Raw genomic sequence first — 15,648 nt, 5'->3', positions numbered from 1 at the left:
GGACTGGGGGAAGGGGCTGTCCCTGCTTGTGAAATCTGCTGTTTGGGCCATTGACTAAAACTCCCCATTGATGGGAATCTCTTGTTTGCAAGGTGAGTGAGGAGTTAGGCAAAGTCCTTCCAGCTCAGGGCGAGTTGAAATCCTCCAAAGTTTACAGATGTTGACCAAAAACTTGTGCAAATTCTCCATGGGGGGGGAAAAACAGCTGCCATTTTGGCTGCCTCTGTCCTAGAGCGAGCGATTGGTTTCATCCAGTTGGATTGGGCAGTTTCCCGTAGCGATTGGTACTTGCGGGGGGCGGGAGAGGTGCAGGAAGGCCACCCACAGGGACACGGAGGGAGCATATGGGGCCCCCCACTTAGCAATTAAATTGGGGGGTTGCATCTCCTGAGTGTTATGAGTCTTTTCCTTCCTCCTCATCCTTTTGCCATCCCCCAAGATCTCCCATTCCATCGACACAGCCCCCGATACGTTGTCCTGAAACATCCTTAGGACTTTTTCATTTTGGTTGTTTTACTTCGGCTTTCTGTTTTTAAGACTAATAAAATAGCAGTCTTAAGCCAAGTGACGTGGCTCTCTCCTGTCCACTCCAACATAGAGAAACAACAAACGCAAGTATTGTCTATTGCACGTCTCTCTTCACACATGCCCCTCCATTTTTTGTGGTATCTGTCCGATTATGTACACTTGGCTTTTTGGCTCTGATTACCATTGTATATGGGAAAACCAGCAATGCTGAGGTACCTGGAGGAAGTGGACTGGCAACAGGAAAGTGGTGGTTGTAGGTTGAATAAATGTGTAGAGAGCCCTGCAAATCCATGGGTATCCGCTTTCTTTCTGCGGGTATCTGCGTCCACGGACATATCTGCAGCTTATTTTTGTGGATGTGGATACACTTTTTTTTTATCTAGAACCCTGCAAACTTGCAGATATCTGCTTTTTATCCGCGGGTATTTCTGTGGCTCATTTTTGCAGCTGCAGCTGCAATTTTTGTATCCACGCAGGGCTCTGCTCATGTAAGCCACGTACTCCAACTTGTTGTGTCTATATTACACCAGTTATACTAGGGATGCAAGTATATTTCATGATTGTGATGGATGAAAGCTAGTGGTGGTGTGATGCTCAGGGGAAACTTTTCTTTTCTCTTCTCAAAACATTCCTACTAAAACTCTGGCGTTCCTGCTGATGGATTTGTTTAAAGTTGCTCATAGCGGTAATTGAACCCACTGCTTATACCGTGCAGATGAAATGTACGTGCAATGAAATGTACCACGACTCATTGACAGACTGCAAAAGGAGAGCAGCTGGTATTAGCGTTCAGGTTCCTCTTCTGAGGGTAAAAGCAAAGAGAGAAGCTCTTTACTGACTCACCTCATCCTGGGATTAGCAGTTTGGTCACTTTTGTAATCCAGATCCACACGGGGAAATTGCTCTTCTGTGTGATTGCGGCAGGTCAGTTACTGTCTGCAGTATAAACTCCTGAAAAACAAATGAATGTGTTTAGCATGGGCTGCCATTCTTGCGTTCCCCTCTTAGGGAATGTCTACTGCAGAGGTTTTGGTTTTTTTTTCCAGAAAAATGTCCATTTTTCCGAAAAGCTTCACTTACGTCCACACTGCAATTACGTTCTTTCGGGGAAAAAAATGGAAAAAACAGAGGGGTTTTTCTGACATTGGTAAACCTCTTTCTACAAGGAAGCCTTTTTCTGGAAGAGCCCTTTCTGAAAAAGGCATGTGTGGATGGGGAAGAGGGAGCTTTTTCCAAAGAAGAGGAAAAAGCCCAGGTACCCTGGTGGCCACTCTGTCCATAGTAATGACAGCTGAAATGCGAGAGCTCATCCACACTGAATGACCGCTGTCTTTTGAAAAAGCAGATGGCTTTTTTGATGTGGTTTTGCTGTGCAGACGCTCTCTTTCCGAAGAAGTTTTTGCGGAAGATCTCTTCTGGAAAAGCTTCTTCCGAAAGACGCCTGCCGTCTAGACATAGCCTTAGCTCTGGGTTGTGTGTGTGTCCCTCTGCCTGGTCTTCCGAGTGTCACACAATCTCAGCCACGTTTAGACACATGGGTGGGTATTTCTGGCTCAATAAACCTGCTGCTTTTGGAAAACGTTTCCTGTTAGCTGATGAAAGTATTTGAGAAATCTTCAGGTCGTTCGTCTCCCAAGCATGGCTTCCCGGCATCCTTTTGGTTACGGAGCGGCAGGGCAAGCTTGCGGCCATCGGAGGGGTTATGTTCCTGTCTGACCATCAGAGCAAACGGCAGGATGGAATTCTCACGTGCCGGCCGGTACAGGGGAAGTGTGAGGAGTGCCATTTTCCCCTCTGTCCCTTTTAGCTAATTCCCAATAAAGGCGATGCCAGTGTCTACACTGGGTGGCAAAGAATAAACTGCTCCCTTTGTTCATGTTGCCTCCACAATTGCTTTTTGCACACAAATTACTGAGCATACACAGGCGCTGTGATTTAAGGCGGCTTATGGGCTATTGCTATGAAGGGAGCTCTTGTCTAGGCTAGGAGACGCAGGAGTTCTCCACTTCTTGCTGCAGGCAAAGTAAACTTCAGGGTAAGCGTCTGTGAGGCGATCTGAAGTCTAAGGCCTGCTGCTTTCCCCCTTCTGCTAATTTTATATCCTATCAGCATGAGCTGCATTTTTTTTGTATCACAACTGACCAACACTATCCTATATTCCCCCTTCCTGTGGGTTATCACTAGTGTTCCATCTAATCTCTTCCATCCATGTGTGGAATAATGTTATTTGCACCGAGGCATGCACAGATGTGCACCACCACTATAGAAACACAAAAGCTAACTGTGGGCCTTCTGCTAATCAGTCAGCAGGGTGGTGTTTGAATCTCTCCTGAGTGGCCATGCAAGCACACAGCTGACAGGGAACACTGGTTTTCACATGCAGGAGTTGTGCGTGGGGAGGGGAGGGAGCTAGTGGTTCTCAGAACTACTACTGCTGGAATCACCCCTGCAAACACTCTTGGGCTTCCCAGTAGGGGCATTTTTCTGACTTTCTGATGACTGCCACTCTGCCAGGGTAGCAGTAGTGTAGGCAGGCCCAAGGGGTTTTCCCCAGCAGCAGGCTGTCCTACACAAGCCTGGGGATGTGCTGCTGCAGCCGCGTGCGTGGGGGCGCTCGCATAGGCTGGCTGAAATGTGGTGTGTGACACACGCTGCTGCGTTCCTACTCCAAGGCTGCTTCTGTTTCGCTTGGGCAGGGGACCAGGCGGCTGGGTGTGCGCGTGCTCAGCCCTATGGTCCCAGCTGAGGCTTTTGCAGGCATCGAGACCAGATGTGAAGTTGTGAGTGCTGATGACCCGCCTCCCTGCCTAGGAACGTTGGGAGGCAGCAGACCGGGGGCTTGATGAACTGGAGAGGGCTCTCCAAGTTGGACCTCCCTGGTCTGGCACCCTCGGGCCTGACTGGTCCCGGAAGAGGGATTTTGTTGGACCAGGGATGGTCGTTTCTGACCCCACTGCTGCTGACCCCTCCGATGCTGGGCCAGCTGCTGGCCTCCTGGCCATCTCCCCACTGCCCTGGTTCCATTGGACTTCTGAGCCCCACAGGGCTCCCAGCTGCCAGCCAGCTGCCGGGACTCTGGTCCTGGAACATCCGTGGTCCGGCATGGACCGTGGATGTTCTAGGACCAGAGTGTTGCTTTAGAGAGGTTCAAGCTGGAGCTTCCCTGGGGCTTATGTTGGCGGAGAGGGTGGGCAGACGTCATCCCAAGGGGGTCAGTTTTTCAGAAAGGAGCCGAAGTGGGTTATGGGGGAGTGGTGCTTGGGGGGGGGGGAGGAAAGGGATGGGTTGAGTCTTGGAGTCTTAGCGTTCATCCATGTCTAGGAAGCGTCGCAGAGAGAGCTGGCAATCCCTGTGGGCAGGGGGAGGGTGAGAGATTGTACTTCCCAGGCCAGTGTAGGTGACCTGATGGCTGCCAGGCAGTAGGGCGGATTGTTGTACATTTCTGACATTGGCCTTCACTGCTTTGGGAGCATGTGCGAGCTGAATACAAGAGCTAGAGAGTTGGGGGAGGAGGGTAGTGCTGTGTACGGGGCTGCCAAGGTGGGAGGCAAAGGGGGAGGCTGCCCCGGGGCCCGGCGATTTAAAAGGACCTGTGGCTGTGGGTTGCAGCTGCTGGAGCCCCCCGCAATCCAGTCCGGGCAATGCAGAGGGCTGGGTGGGGGAGGTTGACGTTCATGAAACCTTGGGAGAGGCTGCTGTGTGCCTGCATCAGGGAAACTCCGGTGATCGGTCCCCCAGCAGATGTGTCCTCAGCACTCTGCCAAAGAGCTCCGGCTAAGCTAGCAGCGTGTTCCTCTCGCTAACAGAAGTCGGTCCCGTGAAAGATGCTACTTCACCCACCCTGTTCCTCAAAGCCCGGCATTTGGGGAAGACCAAGTAGCATCCAGCTATAGGTTGGATCTCCCTGGACTGGCACCTTTAGGACCTGACTGGTCCTGGAGGAGGGGTTTTACTGGACATGGGGAGGTCCGTTCTGGCCTCCCCATCCCTGGCCCAGCTGCTGGGCTCCCGGCTGGCTCCTCCTCCATGCCAGATCGCAGATGTTGCCGGACCAGAGTCCTGGTTTAGAGGGGTGCAACCTGTCCTGTGCCTGCGTGGGCATCCCTTGACCATGTGGCCCAGTGCTGCTAGCTTTGATCCGTATGAGGTAGGTTGAGCGGGTGGGGTGAACGTTATTAGCAGGGCTGAGTGTTTTGCCTTTGAAGGCTTGTTCTCTGTGCTCCGGAAACAACCCAGCCGTCAATCGCAGCAGAGACCTCTTCCTTCCCGCTCCGTGCTGAAATGATCTTGGGTATGGTGGAGCCAGGGCCACGATAGATTGTAACCGTTTTTCCCGTGCCTTTGGTGGGGAATTCTAAGTCGCCTTGCTCTGTGTGTCCTCCTGTAAATTGCCTCTCAAGTGCAGTCATCTTGCGTATTGCCCGTGTGTGCGCTAACAAAAAGCATTCTTTAGACGGTTGCGTTTGAATCAAGTACCCGTCCCTGGTTCAAGTTTTAACTGACTTGAAAATCTGGAGCCTAACTGATCCACTTTGTGTGTAAAGCAAACGGATTCGGGTTCAGCCTAACGAGGTGGAGACAAGGTGCACTAGGTCGTTGATGAGTGCGAGAGCAGATTGGAATGCGTGGTCCTATTACTGACCCTGGTCTGCTGTTGTCCTACTGCCCTTTGGCCGTGTCTTTTATGGTTACATCTGCTACCTCTCTGTAGGGAGGAGACAGACATCCTGTCAGGCCTGACTAATAATGTCCTCGCAGCTTAATCAAATGCAAGATGTCGAAATGACTGATAATCATTTATGGCAACCGTCTACTGAAAAGAGCTCCAGAAATTAGGCAGTTGGAATCGACAGGAGTAATTTTCCAATCCAGTCACTCTCTTCCTTGACTCTTGGCTGAGTTGAATCAATTCTTCTGTGCCGCTCACTTTTCCTATTGAGATGATTTTATTTTCTGTCCAAACTTTTCATCACTAGGAATCTTGGGCTGACTTGTGGGTTTTTTTGTTTTTAAATATCAAACCATGATTTCCGTTGTTGTACTATCGGTTGGTATTCAGCCTGCGAACCTGCCCCTAAATTACAATCCAGCTGTCTGTGGTTTTTACCCCCATTTTGAGATCTTAGACTTCAGTTCTGGTTAGATCGACTTGTGGCCTTTTTTGGGTTTTGATTTTTAAAGTGGAAAAACTGTCTCTACTCCTTGGCTCTTTGAACAGCTATTTATTGACATTCTGCTGCCCAGCTGGTAACGTGAGCGCTTCAGACGCGGCTGGCCGGCACTTCAGTTTCATTAGCTTGTCTGAAGTCTGCTGGTGTTGAGAGAGATGAGTTGGGTCTGCTTTAAAACTGTGGAATTTGATGCTATAGACGATTTGCCCCCCTGAGTGAGAAACAAGTAGAACAGCAAAGAGACGTATACATTTATGTTCATTTCGGGAGGCGGTTGTGGGTTTTTTCTTTTTGCAACTATTTATTGTTAAAATAGTTTGCTGCTTATAATCGCATATGGCTTAGTGTGAAAGTATGTTGCTGAAAAGATATGACACTTTTTAAAATAAGTGACCTACATTTTCTGACGTGACTCTGCATTTCGGGGTGTCTTTTGGGTGGGGGGAGGGTTCCCCAACTAAACGCCCCTTTAAAGATGATTTTTCAGAATCTGAACGTTTAGATCGGTTTGCCCAAGGAAGCCTCTTTCAAGGATTTTGTGCAGCGCTCTTTTTCATGATCAGAGTCCCATGTTTTGTTGTTTCAAAGAGGCTTCTACTAGTGCCGTATTGCTTTTTTTTTCTCCCTGTGGCAATTGACTGAAAATGTTTGCCTTAACAAAAAAAAAAAAAGGACTATATCGCAATATAAATGATCGGTCTCATTCTGAAGATAATGTGATCTGTCCCCTAGCATGGACTACGTTGTCAAGTTCGATAATCCTCGTTTTAGACGAGCGCTGTTATGTGCACCTGAGGCAGGTGGTAGGAAACCAAAAATGAAAAGTATTTCTGCCTTGGGCGGTGCTTGGCTAGATGGCTCCCCGCTGCTGTCTGGCCGGCTGAAAAATGTTTGCAGAAATTTAACTGGATGAGTGTGAATCGCGGTGCAAAACTCAACTTGAGTTGAAAAGGAAAATTAAAAGCTCCAGGGAACTCTGCTTTTTAGAGTCGGATGTTGGCTTAAATCCTCTTGGAAAATCATCCGATGGGGTGCTTGCATGAGAATTAAGATATGCAGATATGTACATATCCGTGATGTCCAACATGCTAGCGCAATGATTCTTAAACTGTGTTCCATGGCACGCCAGTGTGCTGCGGAGAACAGAATTCAAAATGGCTGCTCTTAAAGGAGCTGGCGGTCTTTTTTTGGCTCAATAACTGTCCCCCGACCTTTTTTTTTTTTCCTCAATGTCTCCCTCCCCCCCCACCTCTTTTTTTTTTTTTTTTTTTTTTTTTTTCTTTCTGCTACACACACAATCCTTGGTATTCCTCATGAAAAAAATTGTTTGGTGTTCCTCGGTCTTAAAAAGTTTAAGAAACACTGCGCTAGCCACTAGCGACATGTGCCTGTTTGGCTGGTTGAGTGTGGCTAGCTAGCTATAGCAGTCGCCAACTAGAACTGGTTGGACACCATGGGTACATCTCTTTACTCATGTGAGTAGTCCTGTTCAACTGCTCATATGCATAAAGTTAGACCCATGCATATACAGTTGCAGGATCAGGGCCTTACGTTTGGCTTGGATTCATCTAAAGACACACTGGGAATTTTGAAATGCAACCCAAATGCAATTTGTCTCTCCCCCCAACCTCCCGCATTCAAAGTGAAATGGATGGTCCTAAAGAAAATAATCCGACATGCATATTTTTAAAAAGGCTTCATGAATAATGACCTATGGTAAGTTGACACACAAGGCAGTCTCTTCTTTACAAATATGAATGGAACCAGAGAGCTATTTGCTCATCAAACTTTAAAAATACAAATAGGTCTGGGGTACCTGGTGCTGGCCACTGTCGGCAGACAGGATACTGGGCTAGATGGACCTTTGGTCTGACCCAGTACGGCCGTTCTTATGTTCTTATGTTCTTATGTTATGTTTGTATGTTATGTCCCTTCTCACTCGATGACATTGTCTCTAAAACCAGCCCCGCAGACTTGAGCGGTAGCTACTGAGAAGGGAGCCAGATTTCCGGTTGCTCGTACTTGAGCAATGGCAGTGTGATAGGTTTTCGTTAGAGGACAATCAGATGGATCATTGTGGTTTTGTGCATCTTAGTTTCAGATGTCGAGGTAGCTTCCCAGCTGCATCTCGGCCGATTGTCTAGCTGGACTACAGGAGGAGCCTTTATTTTAGTTGGGCAAACGTTTCTTTGCTGTAGTGGGTCTGGCCCACGAAAGCTCATCACCTAATAAACCATCTTGTTAGTCTTTAAAGTGCTGCATCATCCTGTCTTTTGTTTCAACAAGACTAGACTAACACGGCTACATCTGTATTACTGTTCTTTGCCAATAGGCACTCGTGAGAAGTCGAGGTGCTCCTAAGCACATCTCTGCTCTAGTAAGTGACCATGCACAGTCCAGGTAACGTGGGGGCATCTTACACAACGTTCATATGGCTGAGAGTCCCTGTGCCTCGACATAGCACCCTGCAATCCCCCTGTTCCTCACTCACGTGTGGCCGTGATATTTCACACCTCACCTGATGTGGGACACGTCCTCTGAAAGGTCCCGATCTGCTGAAGCCCATTGTCCTTTCTAAATCTGCATCTCGTTAGCGTGTGTGACGTGACGAGATTTTGCTGAAATATGTTATAGGGTTTTTTTGAGATTCTCTGTTGCTAAGGTGATGGACACTCCCAGGAGGGTGTTCAACGACTATTGATCAACAGGGGAGATGGAATCGAGGGGGTAACCATGCAATGACGGTTGGCCAAGCACCACTCAATGGAGGATGCTCCACCCTGACTTAGGGTAGAACAAGCTCATGCCAAGAGGAATGCTCCGCCTCAGGACCTGGCAAATTCCCACGGGACGTGTCTGGGCGAGTGTGGCCCGGGCACGTGGACTAAGGACATTAAAGAAGTGACGGGGCATCATGCTTTGGCCTTTCTCTTCCCCTGCTGATGCTGGGAGCAACAACCCCCCCGAAAACACCTAGACTTCAACTGAGGAGACTGGTCGTAGGCTTCAAAGGGAAGCCTGGGTATTAAGAACTGTAACATCCAGGGAGGTGAGAAAATCACTTGATCTTAAATACTGTCTAGTCAACATCATCTCATCTGAAGAAGTGGGTTTTGCCCATGAAATCGCCCTTTGCTTGTTAGTCTCTAAGGTGCCACAGGACGGCTCCTCATTTTTTAAGGTTGAAGACAGTGTATCCCAAATGGGGACCCACAAAGGGACCTACCAGGCTGGGGGGGGAGGGAGCGGGGAAGAGGAAGTCTCAAGGACAGCAGCTGCTCGTCATGCACCTACTTCTGAAGGCAGCACCGGTGCCAGCAGCAGCGTAGAAGTAAGGGTGGCGTGGTTTGGGGTAGCCGCCATTATTTAACAGCCTGAAATATTTTTTCCAAAGGTCATCCCAGGGGAAAAAAAAGTTTGAACCCCTGAAGATTTAGATTGCACTCTGATCTGATTTCTTGGGTAACGGTCGCCGACCTTTTATGTCTGCCATGTAAAATCTATCTCGGTGCAGCGGATAAGTCTGTTTGGACAAAACCTCTGTGTTCTGATGGACGCGCTTGGGAAATCTCAGGCCAGTTACAAAGGCTGGTGTGTGTTCTGTCCACGTGGAGGGGGAGTGGGACTGGCTTAATAAATTGACACTGATCAGGCTCCTGACTAGGCCAAGACAGTACAGCTCTGAGGTGCCAGGTGAGGGGAAGGGGGGTGGGGAGCATCGGCTGGTGCCTTTGTGGGACTCAGGGAGCATGCATGCAGTCTTGATGGATGTAGGGCTCTGTGTGATGTTGTGCTGAGTGGTAACAGCACTTGGAGGGGTTTCCTGCCCGTCGCTGGCAAAACATTGTGAGAGCCGGCCCAGGTGGGAGAGTTAACAGGGCACAGCGGTGCCCCGGTTCCTGGTTGCACCCCAGGGGTCCCCATCACAATGGACAGAAAAGAGCTTTTTTTCACTTTATGAACGTTGTTTATGAGTGTCCTTAGGTGCAGCTGCTCGCAGCTCCCACTGGTCACGGTTTGCAATTCCCAGCCCACGGGAGCCGTGAGCAGCCGTACCTGTAGATGCTCAGGGAAACACAATATCTAGCAGCCCACCAGAGGCAAGCCCTGGTGAATCACATCCGGCCCCTGGAGCTGCCTGTAGCCCATCCCTGATCTAGCCAGAAAGAGAAGCATTACTGTGTCGATGTGATAGATGAGTCACCAAGGGCAAGTCCTGTTTGACCAACCTGGCTGCCTTCTATGGCGCTGTGGACATGGGGAAGGCAGTGGATGTGACAGACCTTGACTTTAGCAAGGCTTTTGATACGGTCTCCCACAGTATTCTTGCCAGCAAGTGAAGGGAGTATGGATTGGAGAAATGGACTGTAAGGTGGATAGAAAGCTGGCTAGATTGTCAGGCCCAATGGATAGTGATTAACGGCTCGATGTCAGGTTGGTGGTTGGTTTCAAGTGGAGTGCCCAAACGGACGGTTCTAGGGCTGGTTTTGTTCGTCTTTATTAATACCCTGGATAAGGGGAGGAGTTGTACCCTCAGCAAGTTTGTGGATGACAGTAAGCTAGGGGGAGAGGTAGCTACATTGGAGGGTGGGATAGGGTCCAGAGTGACTGGATAAATTGGAGAATTGAGAGAGAAGAAATCTGATGAGGTTTAAGGAGGACACGTGCAGAGACCTGCCCTTGGGACGGAAGAATCCCAAACATTGTTACAGGCTGGGGACCGACTGGCTAAGCAGAAGTTCTGCAGAAGAGGACCTGGGGGTTACAGTGGGTGGGAAGCTGGATATGAGTCAAGAGTGAGCCCTTGTAGCCAAGAAGGCTAATGGCATATTGGGCTGCATTAAGAGGACCATTTCCAGCAGATCTAGAGAAGTGATTATTCCCCTTTATTCGGCGCTGAGGAGGCCACATGTGGAGTATTGCAAACAGTTCTGGGGCCCCCACTACAGAAAGGATGTGGGCGCATTGGAGAGGGTCCAGTGGAAGGCAACTGAGGAGGAGGGGCTGAGGGATTGGGGTTTGTTTAGTCTGCAGAAGAGAAGAGTGAGGGGGGATTTGAGAGCAGCCTTCAGCTCCCTGAAGGGAGGTTCCAAAGAGGATGGAGAGAGGCTGTTCTCAGTGGGGGCAGAAGAGACCATTGCTCCTCGAAGTTGCAGTGGGGGAGGTCTAGGTTGACTGTTAGGAAAAACTGTTTCCCTAGGACGGTGGGGAAGCACTGGGAGTGGTTCCCTAGGAAGGGGGTGGAATCGCCATCCCTAGAGGTGTTTGTCCTGGCTTGGCAAAGCTCTGGCTGGGATGACTGAGTTGGGGGTTGGTCCTGCTTTGGGCAGGTGGTTGGAATCAATGTCTCCTGAGTCTTCTAATGGTATGATTCTAGGAACTGAGCAGCTAAATGACTAGCCCAAGGTTACACAAGAGGTCTGTAGCGGAACGTGAACTTGAGACCTGATCTCTGAAATCCAAGAGTCGAGTCCTGATCACTGGGCCATTCTCATGCTAGTGAACAGTGATGGAATGGTGTAGATATAGGTCCGTAGGTGAGGTCTCTTGCATCTTGTTTCATGCATTTCTTAATACTTGTACAAGTAGTAAATATGTTCTTGAAAGTAGTGTCATTAGTTCTGTCCTCTGAAAGCTGCCTGTCATTCATCAGGAGCTGCATTAATATTACTAGAAGAACCTCTTCTGTAAAGCAGAGCACGTTAAACCTCATTCCCTCCTGGTGCACAAAGACCTAATCATGTGGCACTTCAAGAGTGTGTCAGTCTAAGCCTTGCTTCAGTCTGCCACATCTGGAAGGCCTGGCATCTGGATAGCTAGAAGTAGCCTCAGAAACCATTTAAAGAGCAGCTCAGTAAAGGTTTGTAATTGAAGAAGAATTGGGACTTCCACAATACGTGCGTTCTTTAGCGTGAAATCATCAGTTTCACTTTCTTGGCCATTCCTCCTGTAATGACCAGCCCCGCTTCCCAGTCTTCACTGTGGCTAACCTGAAGTGTGTTGCAAGGAGCCTCTTGGCCGGTAATGCTAGTCGGGATGGTGTGGGTAAAGTACCGATTGGTACGGAGACAAAATGGAGACGCTAGGTGTTTTATGGCCAGTTATGTGGATATGGTGGCAGTTCGAGGTGAGTATTCTGCCTGGTCTCTGGAGTTTCCTGTCGTGTTCTCTCTCTGGCCTGTTTTTGCGATTCAGTTGGGCATCAAGTGTGGTCCCTTCAAGGTTTTCCCAGTGATCGTGGATCCGGCGTTGAAAGGCAGGACGTCTCCGTGGCTGCGTTTCGCTGGAGCGCTCTCAGGACTCATTTGCAAGGCAGGTTCTGTGGATTCCACTGTCCTCGGGGAATAACTCCAAGTTCTAGCAGTGCAGCAGTATAGGGGCAAAAATGATTCCTGCTGTGCAGCCTGCCCACTGCATTCTTGCGCGCTGTTGCTATCAGAGGTCAAGAAATCGGGGGTGCTCCTCTAAGGCATGGTGGTGCTCTAACATTAGAGGAGCTGCTGCGTGGTGTGTGTGTGTGTGTGTTTGTTTTTAATTAAAGCCAATTCTTGCCCTGTAAGGATCGGACACAATGCCATCATGCTACAACAGTGAGCTTTCATAGTGAACTGTTTTGTTCATACCTCCCTCTTTAACAGAATGTTACTAAGTTCAGATGAGCATCTGGACCCAGGACATGTGGGAGAACTTTTTTTTTTTTACCATGATGGCAGAGGGAGCATTATTCTTGCACATAAATTGTGACCCTAATTTATGCACCTAGTGTTTTGAATGCCCCCTAGTGGCGGTACTTATTATAGTACTTAGTAAAGGAAATCGCTTTTGGACCGTGCTGCCCGGAATCTGTAACCCAAAAGTGGGGTGTTCCTGGGATTGAAGACGGGAGAGGTTATAGGCCATGATTTAATAACAATACCGTTTTTAAAATGGGCTTTTAAATGGAGTGGTACTCATTGAAAAATGTTGCTAGCCCAACCATAACAGAAGCAAAATGCAGGACAATGTAGCACTTTAAAGACTAACAAGATGGTTTATTAGATGATGAGCTTTCGTGGGCCAGACCCACTTCCTCAGATCTGAGGAAGTGGGTCTGGCCCACGAAAGCTCATCATCTAATAAACCATCTTGTTAGTCTTTAAAGTGCTACATTGTCCTGCATTTTGCTTCAGCTACGCCAGACTAACACGGCTACATTTCTATCACTATTCAACCATAACAGGTTTGTCTAACAACTGGATGAGAACCTTAACGTGAAACCGAATAGAAACAGGCAGTGAAAGCGACCAGTTTAAACACATGGCATCTAAGGGAAGTCAAAAATGAATAGGGGTTGAAATATCAAACACATTTCTAAAGAATCTTTTTTAGTTGAGAAAATCTACTTGGAGGTGTTAATAGAAAGCCAGGAACTTAAAGTAGGGGGAGACCTGCACACGTTTTGGAACCCAGCCTTTATGAAAACACTGGTGCTAAAAATGTGATGCCTCGGACTTGATAAGCATTAGCTTCTTAATCACTTTCTTGCCTCTTTCTACACAATCAACATTCTCGCTCCTGTCTGAAAAATGAGCAGAGAGATAGATGGCAGAACTGCATCCTGATCCTGGAAAGCTTTGAGCTTCTGCTTTGCTTTCCACACGCTGCACATTCTCCCTGATGGCAGCTTGTGCACAAATCCGTGCTGGGTGAGACCGTAAAGGTTAGATCTACATTCTAATGGAAAACTTAAATCCCTGATTCTTAAAAATATACTTGGTATCCTTTCTCTGTAAGGGGCTGGATTGCAAGCATGCCCAGGCTACCTCGCTTGCTTTGTTCTCTTGAGTGCACAATGTCTGTGACTCTGTCCCGGGGAAGGAGGCGTTTTATTACCCTCCGAGCGAATGCTCAGCTGAATTCCAAAGCGCTCCTTCTCCCGACTGGGTGCCCCTCTGATTGTTCTGTTGTCAGAAGGCGTGTGCCTCTGAAAGCCTTATCTGATCCTTTCCTAAGGGCTCCTGAGCCTCTCAGATACTGACCCCGAACGCAAACAACTTTCCAAATCTTTTGCCTGGGGCCTGGCCTCCAACCGGCATGCCGTCGTCCGCCAGGGCCTTTCCATGTCACCTGGGCTGGAGCACCTGTCCGAGGGCTGCAGGAAGGGTTGGAGGGTTTGTAGGAGTTCGAGAGAAGGGAATCGAGCAGCTGCTCATGTCAGCGCTGGGATAAGTGTAAGGAGATTAATCGTTATTTAAAGAGCAGATGGGGACGTGGCTGGCAGGCAGCTATGGAATGTGAATGTATAAATGGAATGGAATGGATAAGCCACTGTTAACATTGAGACAGATGGCCCCTGGATTGACTGGAATGATGAGGATCTGTCGATTCCCTTAAGGAGATCTTGCACTTTAATGGGATAGCGATCTCTTTAATAGGCATCTTGCCAGCACCTTCAGCCTCGGCCCTCCATCCAGTGGAGTTACCCCTTGTGTTTTGGGCGCTTCTCCTCTTCGGTACCGGCGAGGCGGTCTGGGATTCTTACGAATGCCTTGGACAAAAAGGCTGGTTTCTCTCATTTTTTTTCCTCCCTTCTGTTTGACGCGCTGCTGTGACCAACACTTTCCATAATAGCATTCCTTTGTCCTTTCCGCTTCTGGGGAAGTGCGTCCGCTGCGGATCCCCAGGAGATGTGCCAAGGAGGGGACTTGTTTAAGCTCTAGGGGCCTTCATGATTTCCTTGAAAAAACGTTATTCAAGTTAGAGTGGATGGGGCTGGGTTTTCAAGAGCGTTTTAATGTAGGTTGGTGTCGAGCTCCCATTGAAATTCAAGAATGGCTGGAAAAACTCTGGCTTGCGTTATCTGCTTACTGCCAATGCTGTACTTGACTTGCCATGTGTATTAAACATTCAGCACAAACAGGGAGACGGTCTGAATTTCACAATCACTCTGTAAGGAGGCAGGGCAAACTATTCCCATTTTACAGATGGGAAAACTGAGGCAGAGAGCCTACATGGCTAGCCTACAGCTATAAAGGAGGCCCTTGGTTCACCCAGGATTACTGCTCAGACCATAATTATTGTTTGTATTCCAGCCGTGCCTGGAGGCCCCACCAAAATGGAAGTCCCATTGGGCTAGGTGGCATGGTGCAGCTAGTGAAGGTTGCTGGCTCCCAGCCTTGTGTTCAGTCCTATAAGCCCCCCCCCCCCACACACACACACAAGATGCTCATGTACAGATAGATGCGTCCCTGTCACCTCTCTCTCTCACTCACTCACTCACTCACTCACAGAGATAGACGCGTCCCTGTCACCTCTCCCAGCTGTAACTCTTCGCCTCCCGTCCCCTTTCCTCCCCCCTCCCTGGCCAGTCCAGCTCTAGATTTCGCCTGGAAGCTCTTCGGGGCGGGAGCTGGCCGCTATGGGAAAATCCGGCGTTGTTCCCACCGAGCTGCTTGCCTTCCTGCCTGCCACAGGCGAGTGCTCAGAGACGCGCCTGCCGTGACTCCTTTCTGCCCTGGTCAGCGGGCCATGTCGGTGACTAGCTTTGGGGGGGGGAGGTCGGTGGCTAGTTGCGGGGGGTGGGGGATGCAACACAATGCAGATGTCTCAAGGGCCACCGACAGTGACCCGTTCACATTGAGTCATTGCTAACCTGGAGACACCCCGTCCACTGGAGTGTTATTACTCACCGAGTGAATGAATAAGGGTGGCAGGATCTGACCCTAAATTAGGGAGTCGGGTGGCGCAGAGGCGAGAGTACAGGGTTATTGGCCATCAGGCGACTTATAGACTTTTTTGTAAGTCGGGGGCCGTTAGATCCTGTAGCGCAGTGTTGCTCAACCAGTGGGACGAGGACCCTCGGGTAGTCGAGAGAAGTCTGGGGGCTGCGTCAACACAACTGACATTTGGAGAAAACGGAATTTTGTTTGAAGTTTTACAGCGCGTGGTTATTTTTTGTACTTCTTATACC

At 49.1% G+C, this 15,648-nt stretch overlaps 1 protein-coding gene across 8 annotated transcripts in view; it reads left to right on the top strand.

The window, feature by feature from the left end:
- Positions 1–15,648, top strand: part of TP63 (tumor protein p63) — a 187,284-nt gene that overhangs the window by 93,904 nt on the left and 77,732 nt on the right. The gene's annotated exons all lie outside the window — the stretch shown is intronic.

This window comes from Pelodiscus sinensis, chromosome 10 (assembly GCF_052426305.1).
Source record: "Pelodiscus sinensis isolate ZL-2025 chromosome 10, ASM5242630v1, whole genome shotgun sequence".
Taxonomy (NCBI): domain Eukaryota; kingdom Metazoa; phylum Chordata; order Testudines; family Trionychidae; genus Pelodiscus; species Pelodiscus sinensis.
Note: the sequence above shows the minus strand (reverse complement) of the source record. Positions and strands in the feature narration are given on the sequence as shown.